At 37.0% G+C, this 12,391-nt stretch overlaps 2 protein-coding genes across 5 annotated transcripts in view; one reads left to right on the top strand and one right to left on the bottom strand.

The window, feature by feature from the left end:
* LOC131677166 (uncharacterized) overlaps positions 1 to 12,204 on the bottom strand; it is an 80,861-nt gene extending 68,657 nt beyond the window's left edge. The window contains exon 1 of one of the 3 annotated variants that reach the window (XM_058956852.1): positions 12,047 to 12,204. The gene's annotated coding sequence lies outside the window, so the exon portion shown is untranslated. Of the gene's footprint in view, positions 1 to 1,682; positions 1,825 to 2,209; positions 2,350 to 12,046 lie in introns of those variants that run through there. The other 2 variants (XM_058956847.1, XM_058956854.1) reach the window with 2 other exon arrangements.
* Positions 1 to 12,391, top strand: part of LOC131677165 (uncharacterized) — a 137,779-nt gene that overhangs the window by 69,577 nt on the left and 55,811 nt on the right. The gene's annotated exons all lie outside the window — the stretch shown is intronic.

Below are 12,391 nucleotides of genomic sequence, written 5' to 3'. Positions count from 1 at the left end.
AATATCCGTGTTAGTTCACAAGATCATAAAATATTATTCATGGATACGTAAATTGGTATTAGTCACGACTCGCCATTGGTGCTCGTTTAATAGTTCACAAAATCATAAAATATTATTCATAAATTCCTACTTCACGAATTTATGAATAATATTTTATGATTTCATGATCATAATTCCTAGTATATTAATCACATTTCACAATTCATGCACGTAAAATAATTCACAAAGTCATAAACTAATATTCACCAATTCGTGAACTAGTTCTTGGTGTATAGTACATTAATCACGATCTAGCTCTGCAATATGCACATGGTCATAAAATTTTCACGTTAACTATTTCACCAAGAATTTAAAAAAAATCCAAGAACTTTTTCATGAAATATAGTAAAGTCGTATTCAGCTTGAGCTAGCGATCAGTAATAAGTACGAGTAGAAGATATAAGAAAACTATTACGACCTCCGGTAGCGTTATTTATTTGCTAAGGTAATGTGATGTCTGGACAGGAAATTAAAACTGCGCTGAGCATATTTTCACGCTTTTCCGTGGATAAATCCGGTAGTAACTAAAAAATTGCATACCACGGCAATGCGAAGAAAAATTACGAATATGATAAAACTTCTGATATAAACATGAGTTACATTACTCAACGTGTCAACTTCAATGGTAAGACTAAAATATCAGTTTAATTTATTTAATTTCATCTTCAACAATTGTCGCACAGATATAACTTTAAAAATATCACGATAACATGCACACAAAATTACGAAAATCGTGACGAAGATCCTGAAATCTTGAATATAAGTCACGCTACTCTAAGAGAAATCCAATTGTGAATCCATGAATAAAATAATACGGTAACGGGATGAGAAATTACGAAAATCGCGACAAGGCTCCTGCAAACATGAACTTGAACATCGTTTAAGTGTCAGCATTTTAAGTTGATTAAGTTTATATAAATCAGGGGTATCTTTAAATTATGAACAAGAATCATAACAAAAACTATGTATGCCCAGGGAAGAACCACAGTAAGCCAACCAAACATTCGAGCGTAACGTTAGGTGCATTATTGGCCCGAGCTTTTTTTGCAAACATGAATAATTTCATGAATGCGAGGTTTAATATTTTAGTTTCAGAAATTTGGTTACGATTTTCGTAAATCGCTCGAATCACGAAATCGTGATTTTTTAAGTATTTATGAAAGGATTTTTTTCCGTGTAGGTACCAATTAGAATAATCTCCAAAAATGCACATAAATGACAAATTAAGGGGACTCGCGCAAAAATGCTCGATTGAAGCTAAAAGATCATTGTAAAATTTTTCCTTAAATTTTCAGTAGTTTCTCAGAAAAAATATTTTAAAACCATTTTGAAATTCGGCACTACATTCTGACTAACTGGAAACAAGGCCAAAACTAGGTAATAGTTAAACTTTTAAATATGCTCTTTGAATTTATATACTGGGCATGGAACAACTTGAAATAAAATTACAGATTTGATAGTCGTTTGTTTTTTTATTTGGGAGTGACTTACTATAAGTTCATTCGTCGCTCGATTTTTTTAGTAATCGAATGTCGAATTTACATAATACGACTAGTAATAAAGCTTTCCATCACACGTCATCCGAGTTAAAAGAGTACAAAGCATTGTTTTCGAAATTGATCGGTTGATGAAAATACACTTACATCTGGTTTTAGCCGCAATTTGCTTTCTTCGAGTTCGATTTTTTTTACTAATACAGCCGAAAATAAATCAATGTTTGCGCAAAGAAATGTTCAAATTTTATACCATATGCAACTGCCAGATGTGCAGTCTCTGATGAAGATGACGATCTTTCTTTTTCATTTGTGTCCATTTAATGCAGGTTGCACTTAATCACTTTTTTCTTTCGCCTGAAGTAGAATTTGCACTGCGAAATTTTGATTTGACTCTCTCTTCAAATGTTAAAAATCATCAAATCATTCACACTGAAATTCACAAACCAAAACCACCGTAGTTTTTGATAACTTTATCTTTTAAAATTCGCTCTAAACATAATTTCATGTTGTAGTTTTTTTTTTATTTTTAAAAGATAACTATTTTCTAGCGCGAAGAAAACTACCGGAGAACACCGACGCACATCTAATGTTTTTAATTTATTTATTTATGTAATTTAATAAATAAATTTAAGACCTATGGAATCTGCTTGTTTACGATATCTGATATCACTTACTTCAATGGTACACATTGATTCCTGACGGACAAAACGTAGAGTTAAACACTAAAAGAACCTAAGGAATTAAAGTGATCCGAAGCTAGGAATCCTCTCATTGTTCTATCGCAGCACCTAATCACAAGTGTAGTTCGCTCATGCGATAATGTAACAACATAAAATCACTCATTGAACCCAGTAGCACAACCAATTGCCCAACCTTGCGGGGTGCCGTTGAGAATCAAGATCAATGCGTTGTTGTTATTGTTGCGGTGTTCGCGCGGCAAAAAGAAATAACATCAACTCTCAAACAACACTCTGCCGAAAACGAAAACTCGAGATTGTGCCGACGCACTCTAGGTTCTCACGCCCCGCAATTCACAGTTCGATTGCACATACGGCACACACAGCACCTTGCAGTATTCCCACAGCACTAAACACACAGTAGTAGCGGCCGCGCACGTGCTTCGTCACTCCAAACCGTCCGTCGTCCGCCGCCTACCACCGGTCATAAACATAACCGGCCAAACCCTCGCCGCAGAGAGCCCCTAGTGCCTGATCGTAGACCAGACAAACCGGCTGATAGGTTATGCGGTTATGCCTCTCAAACCCTCTACCACAACAGCAACAACATTAACAACACTTCACCTTACGCCGTACATGCGAGAGAAAAAAAAAGTGCACAATCGTTCTGACCTTTTTTCCACGCGATCACGAACCGCCGTAACAACGATCCGCAACGACGACGACGACGACGGCAGTGTCGACGATGACCACCGATTCTAGAAGAGGTGATTCTGAGATTGCTTCTCGACCGTACCGTGGCTCGAACGAAACTGAAAGCGTTGCTAGCTAGCAGTCAGCGGGCTCAGCTTGGTTTATGTTTTATTTCTTTCTTTCTCGGCACTTTGTGTGCTACTTGCGAGACTCTTGCACCGCGATGAGTCCGGTCACCACAATTGTCTCTACATATATGTTGCATTGCAGCAGCAAGCAGCGTATTTTTGGCAAGAGGTTTTGGTGTGTTCTCCTACTCGGTTTATGTTGCGGCGAGAGAGAGCGAGAGAGAGAGAGAGAGCAAATGTATTTCGATAACTGAGAATGGTTTAATTTTGGTCAAAAAATTTGTATTATGCATAAGAAATAGGATTGCAACAAGCCTCGAAAGAATATTTTACAAGAGAGGATCATGATAGTGTCTCTGGAAATTTTTGTGGACAAAAGGGCAAACGCGAAATTAATGCAACACTTACAATTGGCTGGAGAGAAACTATCCCGTAAATTGAATTATATATTTTGGTGCCGCTATGATGGATATGAGTCAATCGGTGTCACCCAATAAAAATATGAGCACTCACATGGAAAATCAAAAACTTCCCATTCCCAAAACATACTTTGACATGGGATCACATTGTCGAAATTTGCATCAAAATACCTTATTTGGCAAGTAATCTGTATCTAAGGAAAGCGAAGTGAATTTCGATCACGACAGGCAACATCAGTGTTAAAATTTGCAACATGAAATGTATTCAAAAACTTCATTGAGCCATTTTTGGAGTAGCATAGTGGAAAAAAAACTATTTCGGCCTAATTCAGCTTCATGCCTCCGAGAGAGTGGCTAGAATGATATGGACACCTTATGGTTTGGAATGTTTTTCCAGATGTTTTAAGCTATTTTAGTGCATTTATTACAATGAAATTACAGTTCAAATAATGCCTCTTCTAAATAAGGCTATGCAAAACTTACGCAAACGTCGCATCGTTTAAAGTTTTATAATAAATGTTGGACTGATTTACAGCCTTCGACATTGGTGGACAACAAAATTATCTCTCTGATTCTTAGTTGTGGTGATAATTTGATGTGCACAGTGCAACTCAGTGGCGAAATTGAGATCCAGTGGGTTTTCTCCAAATTGTTAAGCACGATGGTTCGATAGCTAGACTTGTTTGCGCAGACACTACTGGTGTGCCTAGCAATCGGCTATAGGGTGGGCAGACTGCGTTTTCGAAAGTTCTTTTTTTTCTAGGAACGTCTGTCAAATGTACAGACCCTAAATATAGCAAAATAATATAAAAAACTTCTTCGAAAATCTGCCCACTTAAAAGTACACAATTCCAAATAATGGATATATTGATCTTGGTCTTTTCACTCTGAAAATTAAGGACTTTGGTGTTTCGAATTAACTCTCACCTAGCACCGACTCAGGGCCAAGTTAGATGATGTATCTAAACTAGTACCCAAATTAGCACTAGTTAGACACTATATCCAAACAGTCACCCGATATACAGAACATGACGCCTAAAGCAACTGGCAAATCCCAAGTGATGTCCCGGAAAGTAAAGCTAAATACAAAAATCCTTAACTCAATTTTAAGTGAAGTCTTGTGAGCTTAATGCACAAATTGGTTTAATTCATTTTTTTTCCTTTTGGGAAGAAATGTGGCATAGTTTCAGGCGTTTAGCTACACAGTCAAAAGGCAAGCGTTCGTTTTCGTTTTCTCGTCAAAAAACAAGAGCTTCTGGCTTTGCTTCCCGGGATATCACACGGAATTTTCCAGTTGTTTTAGACATTATGTATGCCGTGTGACTGTTTGGATATAGTGTCTAACTGGTGTTAATTTTGATACTAGTTTAGATACATCGTTTAACTTGGCCCCAAATTGGTTAGTCAATCAAAAGATGAATTCGAAACACAAAAATTCAACTTAATATCAAGTTAGGTTCTTAATTTTCCCTTTTTGGAATAAATATTGCAAACTTTTTACACTGCTAGGTGGATAAAATTCGTTTGTTTAATATTGATATTTAGAAAATATAGTTTACTCTCGGTAGCCGGCTGCCCAGAGTTTGAATCACTCAAGAAATAAAGATCTTTTCTTTTTTGAGTGACCGTGTACTCGAAGACTAGCTTAGATCGAATTCTAGACCTTTTATTTTTTTATCCTATCCTTTATTCTTCCCCGTGATGGAGATGGGGCGACCGACAATGGTGGCTATCATGCTGTTGGGGATTTAATATGGATGCTTGGTATGAACCTCTACCTACCATTTCCTAAGAAGCAGCAGGGCAATAAAATGAAGTAAGTTTACAATCCACCAAAATCATCCTCACAATGCAACCAATAAATAGTAAAAAAGATTTGTTAGGCTAAAGTAAATGAATTATTGTAGTATTCCTTATAAAATATACTAGTGAAAGTTATGTATGTTTTTATTATACTGGAATTTTGGTGATTTTGCGATTTTTTGTTAGACGTTTAGTGTTCACCATTCTGAGATAGACAGTAAAATTAAGTGGAAAATATCAGTTAACATTCACTAGGTCCCTTGTAGATTGAGTAGTACAAATAATTCCAATTTTCTGTTAATTATCCTTCTTTTAATCATGAGCAGGTCTTACGATTTTTTTCTGTATGCGGGACATAACTTTTTGAGCGACTTAGTACAAAGTCACACTTAACACACTTAGGCAGATGTCTTCCTTTTTATTCCACTGTGTATAGGCATAATGTAATTAAAATGTAAAGGCATGTATTGAGTGTGCTAAAAAATGTGTCATTAAATGAGTGTTTGTCCACAACTCTGCCAATTATCAACCGTGCCAAGCATGTGCCTATCTGACGCGAAAACCTGGTGACGGTTTGCTGTACAATCTGATCGTGGCCTTGAACGGTACAAAAATTAGGGTTTTTTATTCAACTTATTTGAGCCCTTTCTCAGTGCAACCAAGCCGCACGTAAATGTATCACTCTTTCTACTGATCGCAAAAACCGAAGAATAATGAACATTTTCCACCATCAGGACTTTTCCGCCAATGAATAAGACTAAAGCGTTTTAAGACAGCATTATGTTAGCACACCTACTTATGTAGAATATGTCGTGTACTCTATATACCGTAAAGAATCCTAATTTAATTTTACTGTAACAGAATATTTTATTATTTATTTGTCTCCTACGAACAGTGTGAATTATTTCAGTAATTTAAATTATTTGCTTATTATCCTTCTTTGTATCATGAGCTGTTTTTCAGAACTATATATAATGCATTTCACGATTTATCCATCCGGTCCAATTACGGTACCCTTACACCCAGCCGTTAATTAAGAATTTCGTTATCTCGGAATACTGCCAACATTTACGGTCGACGTGTACTGAGCCCAAGGAGCCAAAGCAACGTTAAACCGCTGAGGATTCGCCGAACGAGGTCACCACCTAGAGATACATTTTTCTAAAAATAGTATTTCCTCCTATAGCATCTCGATGATCGTCAAATTGGCAATAAATTACAATATTTTGAAATCGTTTGGAATTGCTGGATGACACATGATTGGATAAGTTTGAATATTATTTGGAGAGTTGACATCTTCTCCCTAATAATAAATGAGGTTTTATAGTAGTTTTATAGCCACTAATAAAACTTAGATTGCACTTGTAGCCTGCTATAAAACTGCAATTGCTGCTTGGGGTAGGCGGCATTGACCATAATAATATTATAGTTGGATTACTGCTTATTTTGGATCGCTCAAAATTATTTCATATTCTTGTCGCGAAAACAGTTAATATTTTTCACTCTTTTTGTATCTTTTCGAGCTTTTCCTTTTGCTAGTTCGTCTTAGACAAAAATAATGTTTGAATTGAGCATATTTCTAAAGATTATTTTTTTCATTTCTAGACATTTTAGTCACCTAATGGGTCTCCTGGTGGCCGCGGTTCCAGAGACTCTTACACACTTATTTTTTTCTGCCGAATCTCATCTTTTTTCTCATCTTTTGCCGGAATCTCAATAGCTGACATCTCAGTAAACAATTTTTTTAAAAGTGACTTTTGATAGCTGAGACTCGAAAAATATTTCTAGTCTAGTCTAGTTTACACATACACAGCCAATACATGTAGGGATCCTGGAAAATTTCAGACGTTCGCCTACAATTTTTCTTGTCAATATTAATGTTTATGGTACATATGGTATGTGACACAATTATTAAAGCAGCCAGACCAACTGTGCAGCGTACAAAATGAAGATGACTCAAAATTATACGGCTATCAAATTATTCATTTAATGAAGAATTTAATCAACGAATTATGTTGAACCTTGAATAAGGAAGAAACGTGGACAACCGTACCGACCGTTTCAATTTGAAATCGTTGGGAGTGACTTGGCTAAAAGGGTTAATGTCACTCCTTTGGTCCTAAGTTCCTGGGATGGGATGGGACAGAGGTACTAAGTCCTGTCCTGGCTAATAAGCCTACACACACAAAGAATTAAATTACATATGGCATAAACAACATTGCGACGTATGACTAGATTACCCGTGATCTATCGCTGACCCTGAGTCCACCTATAGACTCCAGACGCAAACCCACATTTGCGAGTGAAAAACAAAGACCTATATCCCAAATGTTTGCTTGTTCCACCCGTTCGCTTTCACCGAAATACGAGTTCTTGAAAGTGCGGGAAAACTGACACTAAACCTCGAATTTATAGGTTGGTCTCTATTGGTTAAAGGTGCGACACACCTGATTGGTGAGGTATCAATTTAACAGATTTGGCAAATTTTCTTTCCACTTTGGCTAGAATTTTTAAGGAAAATCTTCACTTCTTCTTCAAACTGGCTATTTTTGTTGCATTATTCTTACGGTTTTTGTTTGAGAGGTTGAAAGAAAGGCCCCGCATCGGAAGACGACGGCCCGTAATGCTGGGAAAAGGATTTTCCCTTCTCACTGTTTTGTGTCTGATTTTTTGTATGAATGTCTGTATATGTCACTCGCGTCGAAATCCAATGGGGAAATTTCCACAAAGGTAATGCGGAGATGGGAATAATGACGGGATAATTCACTTCCTGTAGCTTGCGTGGCCGGGTGGCAGAATACAAATTCGGCCTACTCTTTCTTGGATAAAACTACTTTCAATCTCTAAGAAAAGTGTTTGTTTACCGCTGAGACTCGAAAATATTTCACCGAAAATTATCAAACAAAGCTCACTTTACTGAGATATCAGTTTATATGTTTCTAAATTTACTGATTACACGGCTGTTGCGAAATCCAGCACAATTTTGATTTACTATTCTTACTAACAGTCTCCCTCTTCCCCTTCCACCTGTTGAAAGCGTAGTAGTATAGACAGCCTCTAGTAGTGTCGAACTAATTACTTCCCTTTCCCTATCTACGAGCAACTTGAGTTTATGTAGCCTGCCTTTTTTCGAAAAGGAAAAAAATGGATTAACCAATTTGCGCATAGGGGCACAAGACCTAACTTTGAAAAGTTGGATTTCAATGTTTCGTTTTCCACTCGTCTGTAGCTGATATCAACTTGCTGTCAGTTTGACGTTGTATCAAAACTAAGAGCAAATTGGCACCAGTTAGACACAATCCAAACAGTCCACACAACGTGTGTGATAGCCTAAAGCAACTGGCTGGTACCGAATGACCAGAGGGTTTTGACCAGGAATTTCTTCTAGTTCGATTTGCAGGACCGTTACCTCGTTACACCCACCATTAAACTCTATTATTTAGGAATCGTTATCTAAAGGCTCCAGTTACTTTCTTTGAGCATGTGTTAGAATTACCATAGGAAAAATTATGTACAGCTTTGCCATCGATTTATCCTATAAAGCATTCATTAAACTCTAAAAGAAGAAAATCAGTCGATTTATTAGATTATCAAGATTCCATTCATGCAAAATAGTTGGTGTAAAAACAATTGACCGGGTGGGATGGTGCTTTTGAAAAAGTGGTTGTGTCACAACGCAGTTGTGTTGCGTGCCCCGGGACAGTGTGGTGGCGTGACGAAAAATCATCGCCACTTTTTCAAAAGCACCATTCCACCCGGTCAGTTGTTTTTCCACCAGCTATTTTGCATGATTTGATTCGTGATAATCTAATAAATCGACTGATTTTCTTCTTTTAGAGTTTAATAAATGTGTTTATATGGATAAACTAGTGACAAAGTTGAACGCATTTTTTCCAACGCATACTATCAAGCATTCAATTCGTGTAGACGCTCACCGAAAGTTCTTTGAACCTTAAGCGTCTGCGACCGTCGTGATACTTAAGAACCAATTTACCTCGAGGGTATAAAGATTGATTTTTCAACCGAAAAACTCAATGGTGAATATATTTAAAGTAACGTTTTCTTTGTTCCTTGCCTACATGACTACCCGCAGAGTGTAGCCTATTTCTTGAATTGGCATGATTTTCGTATTACATATATTTTTTGAGCATAGTAAGGGTCTTGGTTAAAATGATGAACGATGAAATAAGTTTGATCAAACCTCCTTTTTTTTACTTCCATTAACGTTTTGCTGCTGTTGAGAGGCTTAAGATTAGTTTATTAGAATTCCAAACGACTTGTGGTTTTTTTTCGAGGAGGATCGTGTACCTAGACGAAAGGATCAATTTTTCTCTCTAATTCCATTAAGAGGAAAGTTTATAATAAAATTTAAATTATTGACAATGATCTATAAACAAACTACCCTGTCCACTTTTTATAATTTGTTCGCTAAACGTGAAACGATCTCGCTAATGACAGGCAACAATCACCATCATGCACAAATAGTCAAAATGATTACATCGGATAATTAATTATTCGTCGACTGGCAGCTGTTCACGGGCGTATACCAAAGTTTGTTTTATCCATTGTTTCCCACCGCATTCTCCGTCGCCCTTGCGGCAAGGGTAGTATGACAAATTGACTAGTTAATATGTTTCACACGTAATCTAGTAATTGTTAGTAGACTAATAGAACCGGTAGTCACTCAAATACTACACGATCTTCTGAATAGATATTTTGTTAATTATGTGATAACGCAATCCAGTCAAGGAAAAACGTTTGCGGTGGAGGTTTTAGATTAATTTAGATTTAGATCTTTTAATTATTAAATATGTCAAAATACAAAGATGCTAGTGCTGCTAACCCAAGTAACAATTGAAGTTTTATGGTACGCTACAAGTGCAATCTTTAGTTTTATGACATGCTATAAAACTATCATAAAACCTCAATTGTTACTAGGGAAACTAACTTTTCAGAGGTCGTTTATTGGAAACCCATCCATCAACTTGAACCACATTGCTCCAAATTACAAGCAATAGTCTACTTTACCGTAGCATCGAAACAATAGTAGGGAGCGTAGGCTACTCCCGAGAGGAATTCAGCGATGAAAACATCACATTTCATTCATGCCAACCACTTATACTTCTACTTTCATGCACTGTGTACGCCTTCATCATACGTCCGCTTATTGCCGGGGAACGAGATTTATGTGTTCGATTACACACAAAAATGTGCCATATGAAACTTGTTGACGTGTTGACACAAGTAAGCACGCGATCCATTTTGTAAAAAAAAATCTTTCTTATACGGTACTCGGCACGCAAATTAACATACGTATGTGGGTCGCCCAAAGCCTGATTAGTCAAGCGGGCATCCGATTCCTGGAATGTGAAGGAGTGCCCACAATCGTCTACTTGGTTCGTATGTTTTCTTTTTCAAATGGGGACGCTTGAACCGGTAATGAAAAGAACACCATCTAATATTGTCGAAGTTGTAAGACTGACCTGTAACTGGGGGGTAGGAATTTCCAAAAAGTTTTGTTCTTGAATACTAGTGAAAGCTACCTACGCTTAAATTGCGCATACACGCAAATGAAGTAATGTTTATAGGTAAAACTAAGCGACGGGTTCTTAGGAATACTATTCAGCAAAATAGTTTTATAGTTCCAGTAATATTATTGCTGGTCTGGTGAGTAACTAAGATTTTTTCAGATTTTGAAGTGATTTCGCACAGAAGCATGAATCATGACTTCATTGTTGTTTTTTAGTATCACTGCTTAAGACTTCTTTGTTGGTATCCAACGAGGAAAAAGATCACCCTAGAGGCAGGGTTGGAACCTGAAATCCTTGGGACTCCAGCCCAATGCACAAACGCTTATGCTATCCCTGGGCTATGATGATGTCCGACATTCGAATTAAACAAATGGGATACCACCAAAAAAGTCTTAAATAAGGTATCGGGACTTCCGTCAAAAACCAAAAAAAAAAACTAATAAGTTGTCGATTTTCTAAAACTTATTTCTTCTAGGAAATAAATTTATGCTTAGATGAATAGTTCAATCGGATGAATTGGAGTTAAAAGAATTGTTTGATATTTGACTAATGCCATATTTTTCTTCATTATCCTCGCTTCGCTAAGTTGATTCAAAAACCACGAAAACAAATTTTGTGTGCCTGTATAATCCGAATGGTAATACCACAATTGGTCCAAATTTTAATTGCAGTGATTAAAGCCAAAACATAATAACAAAATTAAACGTATTATCATCTCCAGCTAAATGTACGCAAGCTATTGATATCCCTTCATTTGGACACGGCCAATTACTAGTTAAACTTGTTTCGTTATACTCATTCGTTTAGGCTCATCCCTTCTATTATATGGCTTCTATCTCAAACGACTCCATACGCTACCATGTCAAGTAATCTCCATTAAATTTAGCCCGCACAACAGACTGTGATGCTAATCGCGTGAAGCTGCTTGATGCTGCTGAAAGCACCGGCAAAGCTGAGACCTTATCACCTGCTACTTAGGGCGATCGCATCTATTTTCTGCTGTTTACTCCATGAGCATCGGCCATTAATTAAAATTTAAATACCGTACAATTTGTCGATTATACTATTTTAATGATTGGTCGGTTTTTATATTCGTTCCAATGATCGCTCTTCAATAGAGGGTGACTATTAATTTCTTGCCGAATGGTAACTAATCATTAGTTTTACTTCATCACCTGGTAAGATGCGGATCTGCCGCAGGGTTTCTATTTCCTTCTAATCTAGAATGATTTACTGCCTTATTGGTAAAGATTCACTTACACTTTTTTTCCCAAAATAAGTCGAGTTCGTAGCTTTAGCTCGTTGAAATCACTTCGATATTGATTCATTCAGCATATATTGCATCTAAATCTAATCAAACACTTCTTCTAGAGCATTCTCATCATACAACACCAACTTTAGCACTAAGTAACTCTAACTAACCCTCACCACCCGAATAGTTTCGCGACCGATCGAAAACTAACTACTAACAGACATGCCACCCCCGCCGGAACCTAGAAGAACTTTTTCCGATCCATATTGATTGTGGCAATGTCACTAATCGCACGGCAGGAAATCGATAAACCTGGTCAAGGTGGGCCAACTTGCAGGTGGGTAGGTCTGACA

Source organism: Topomyia yanbarensis, chromosome 1 (assembly GCF_030247195.1).
Source record: "Topomyia yanbarensis strain Yona2022 chromosome 1, ASM3024719v1, whole genome shotgun sequence".
Classification (NCBI taxonomy): domain Eukaryota; kingdom Metazoa; phylum Arthropoda; class Insecta; order Diptera; family Culicidae; genus Topomyia; species Topomyia yanbarensis.
The sequence above is the reverse complement of the archived record's forward strand: the minus strand, read 5'-3'. Positions and strand labels throughout refer to the sequence as shown.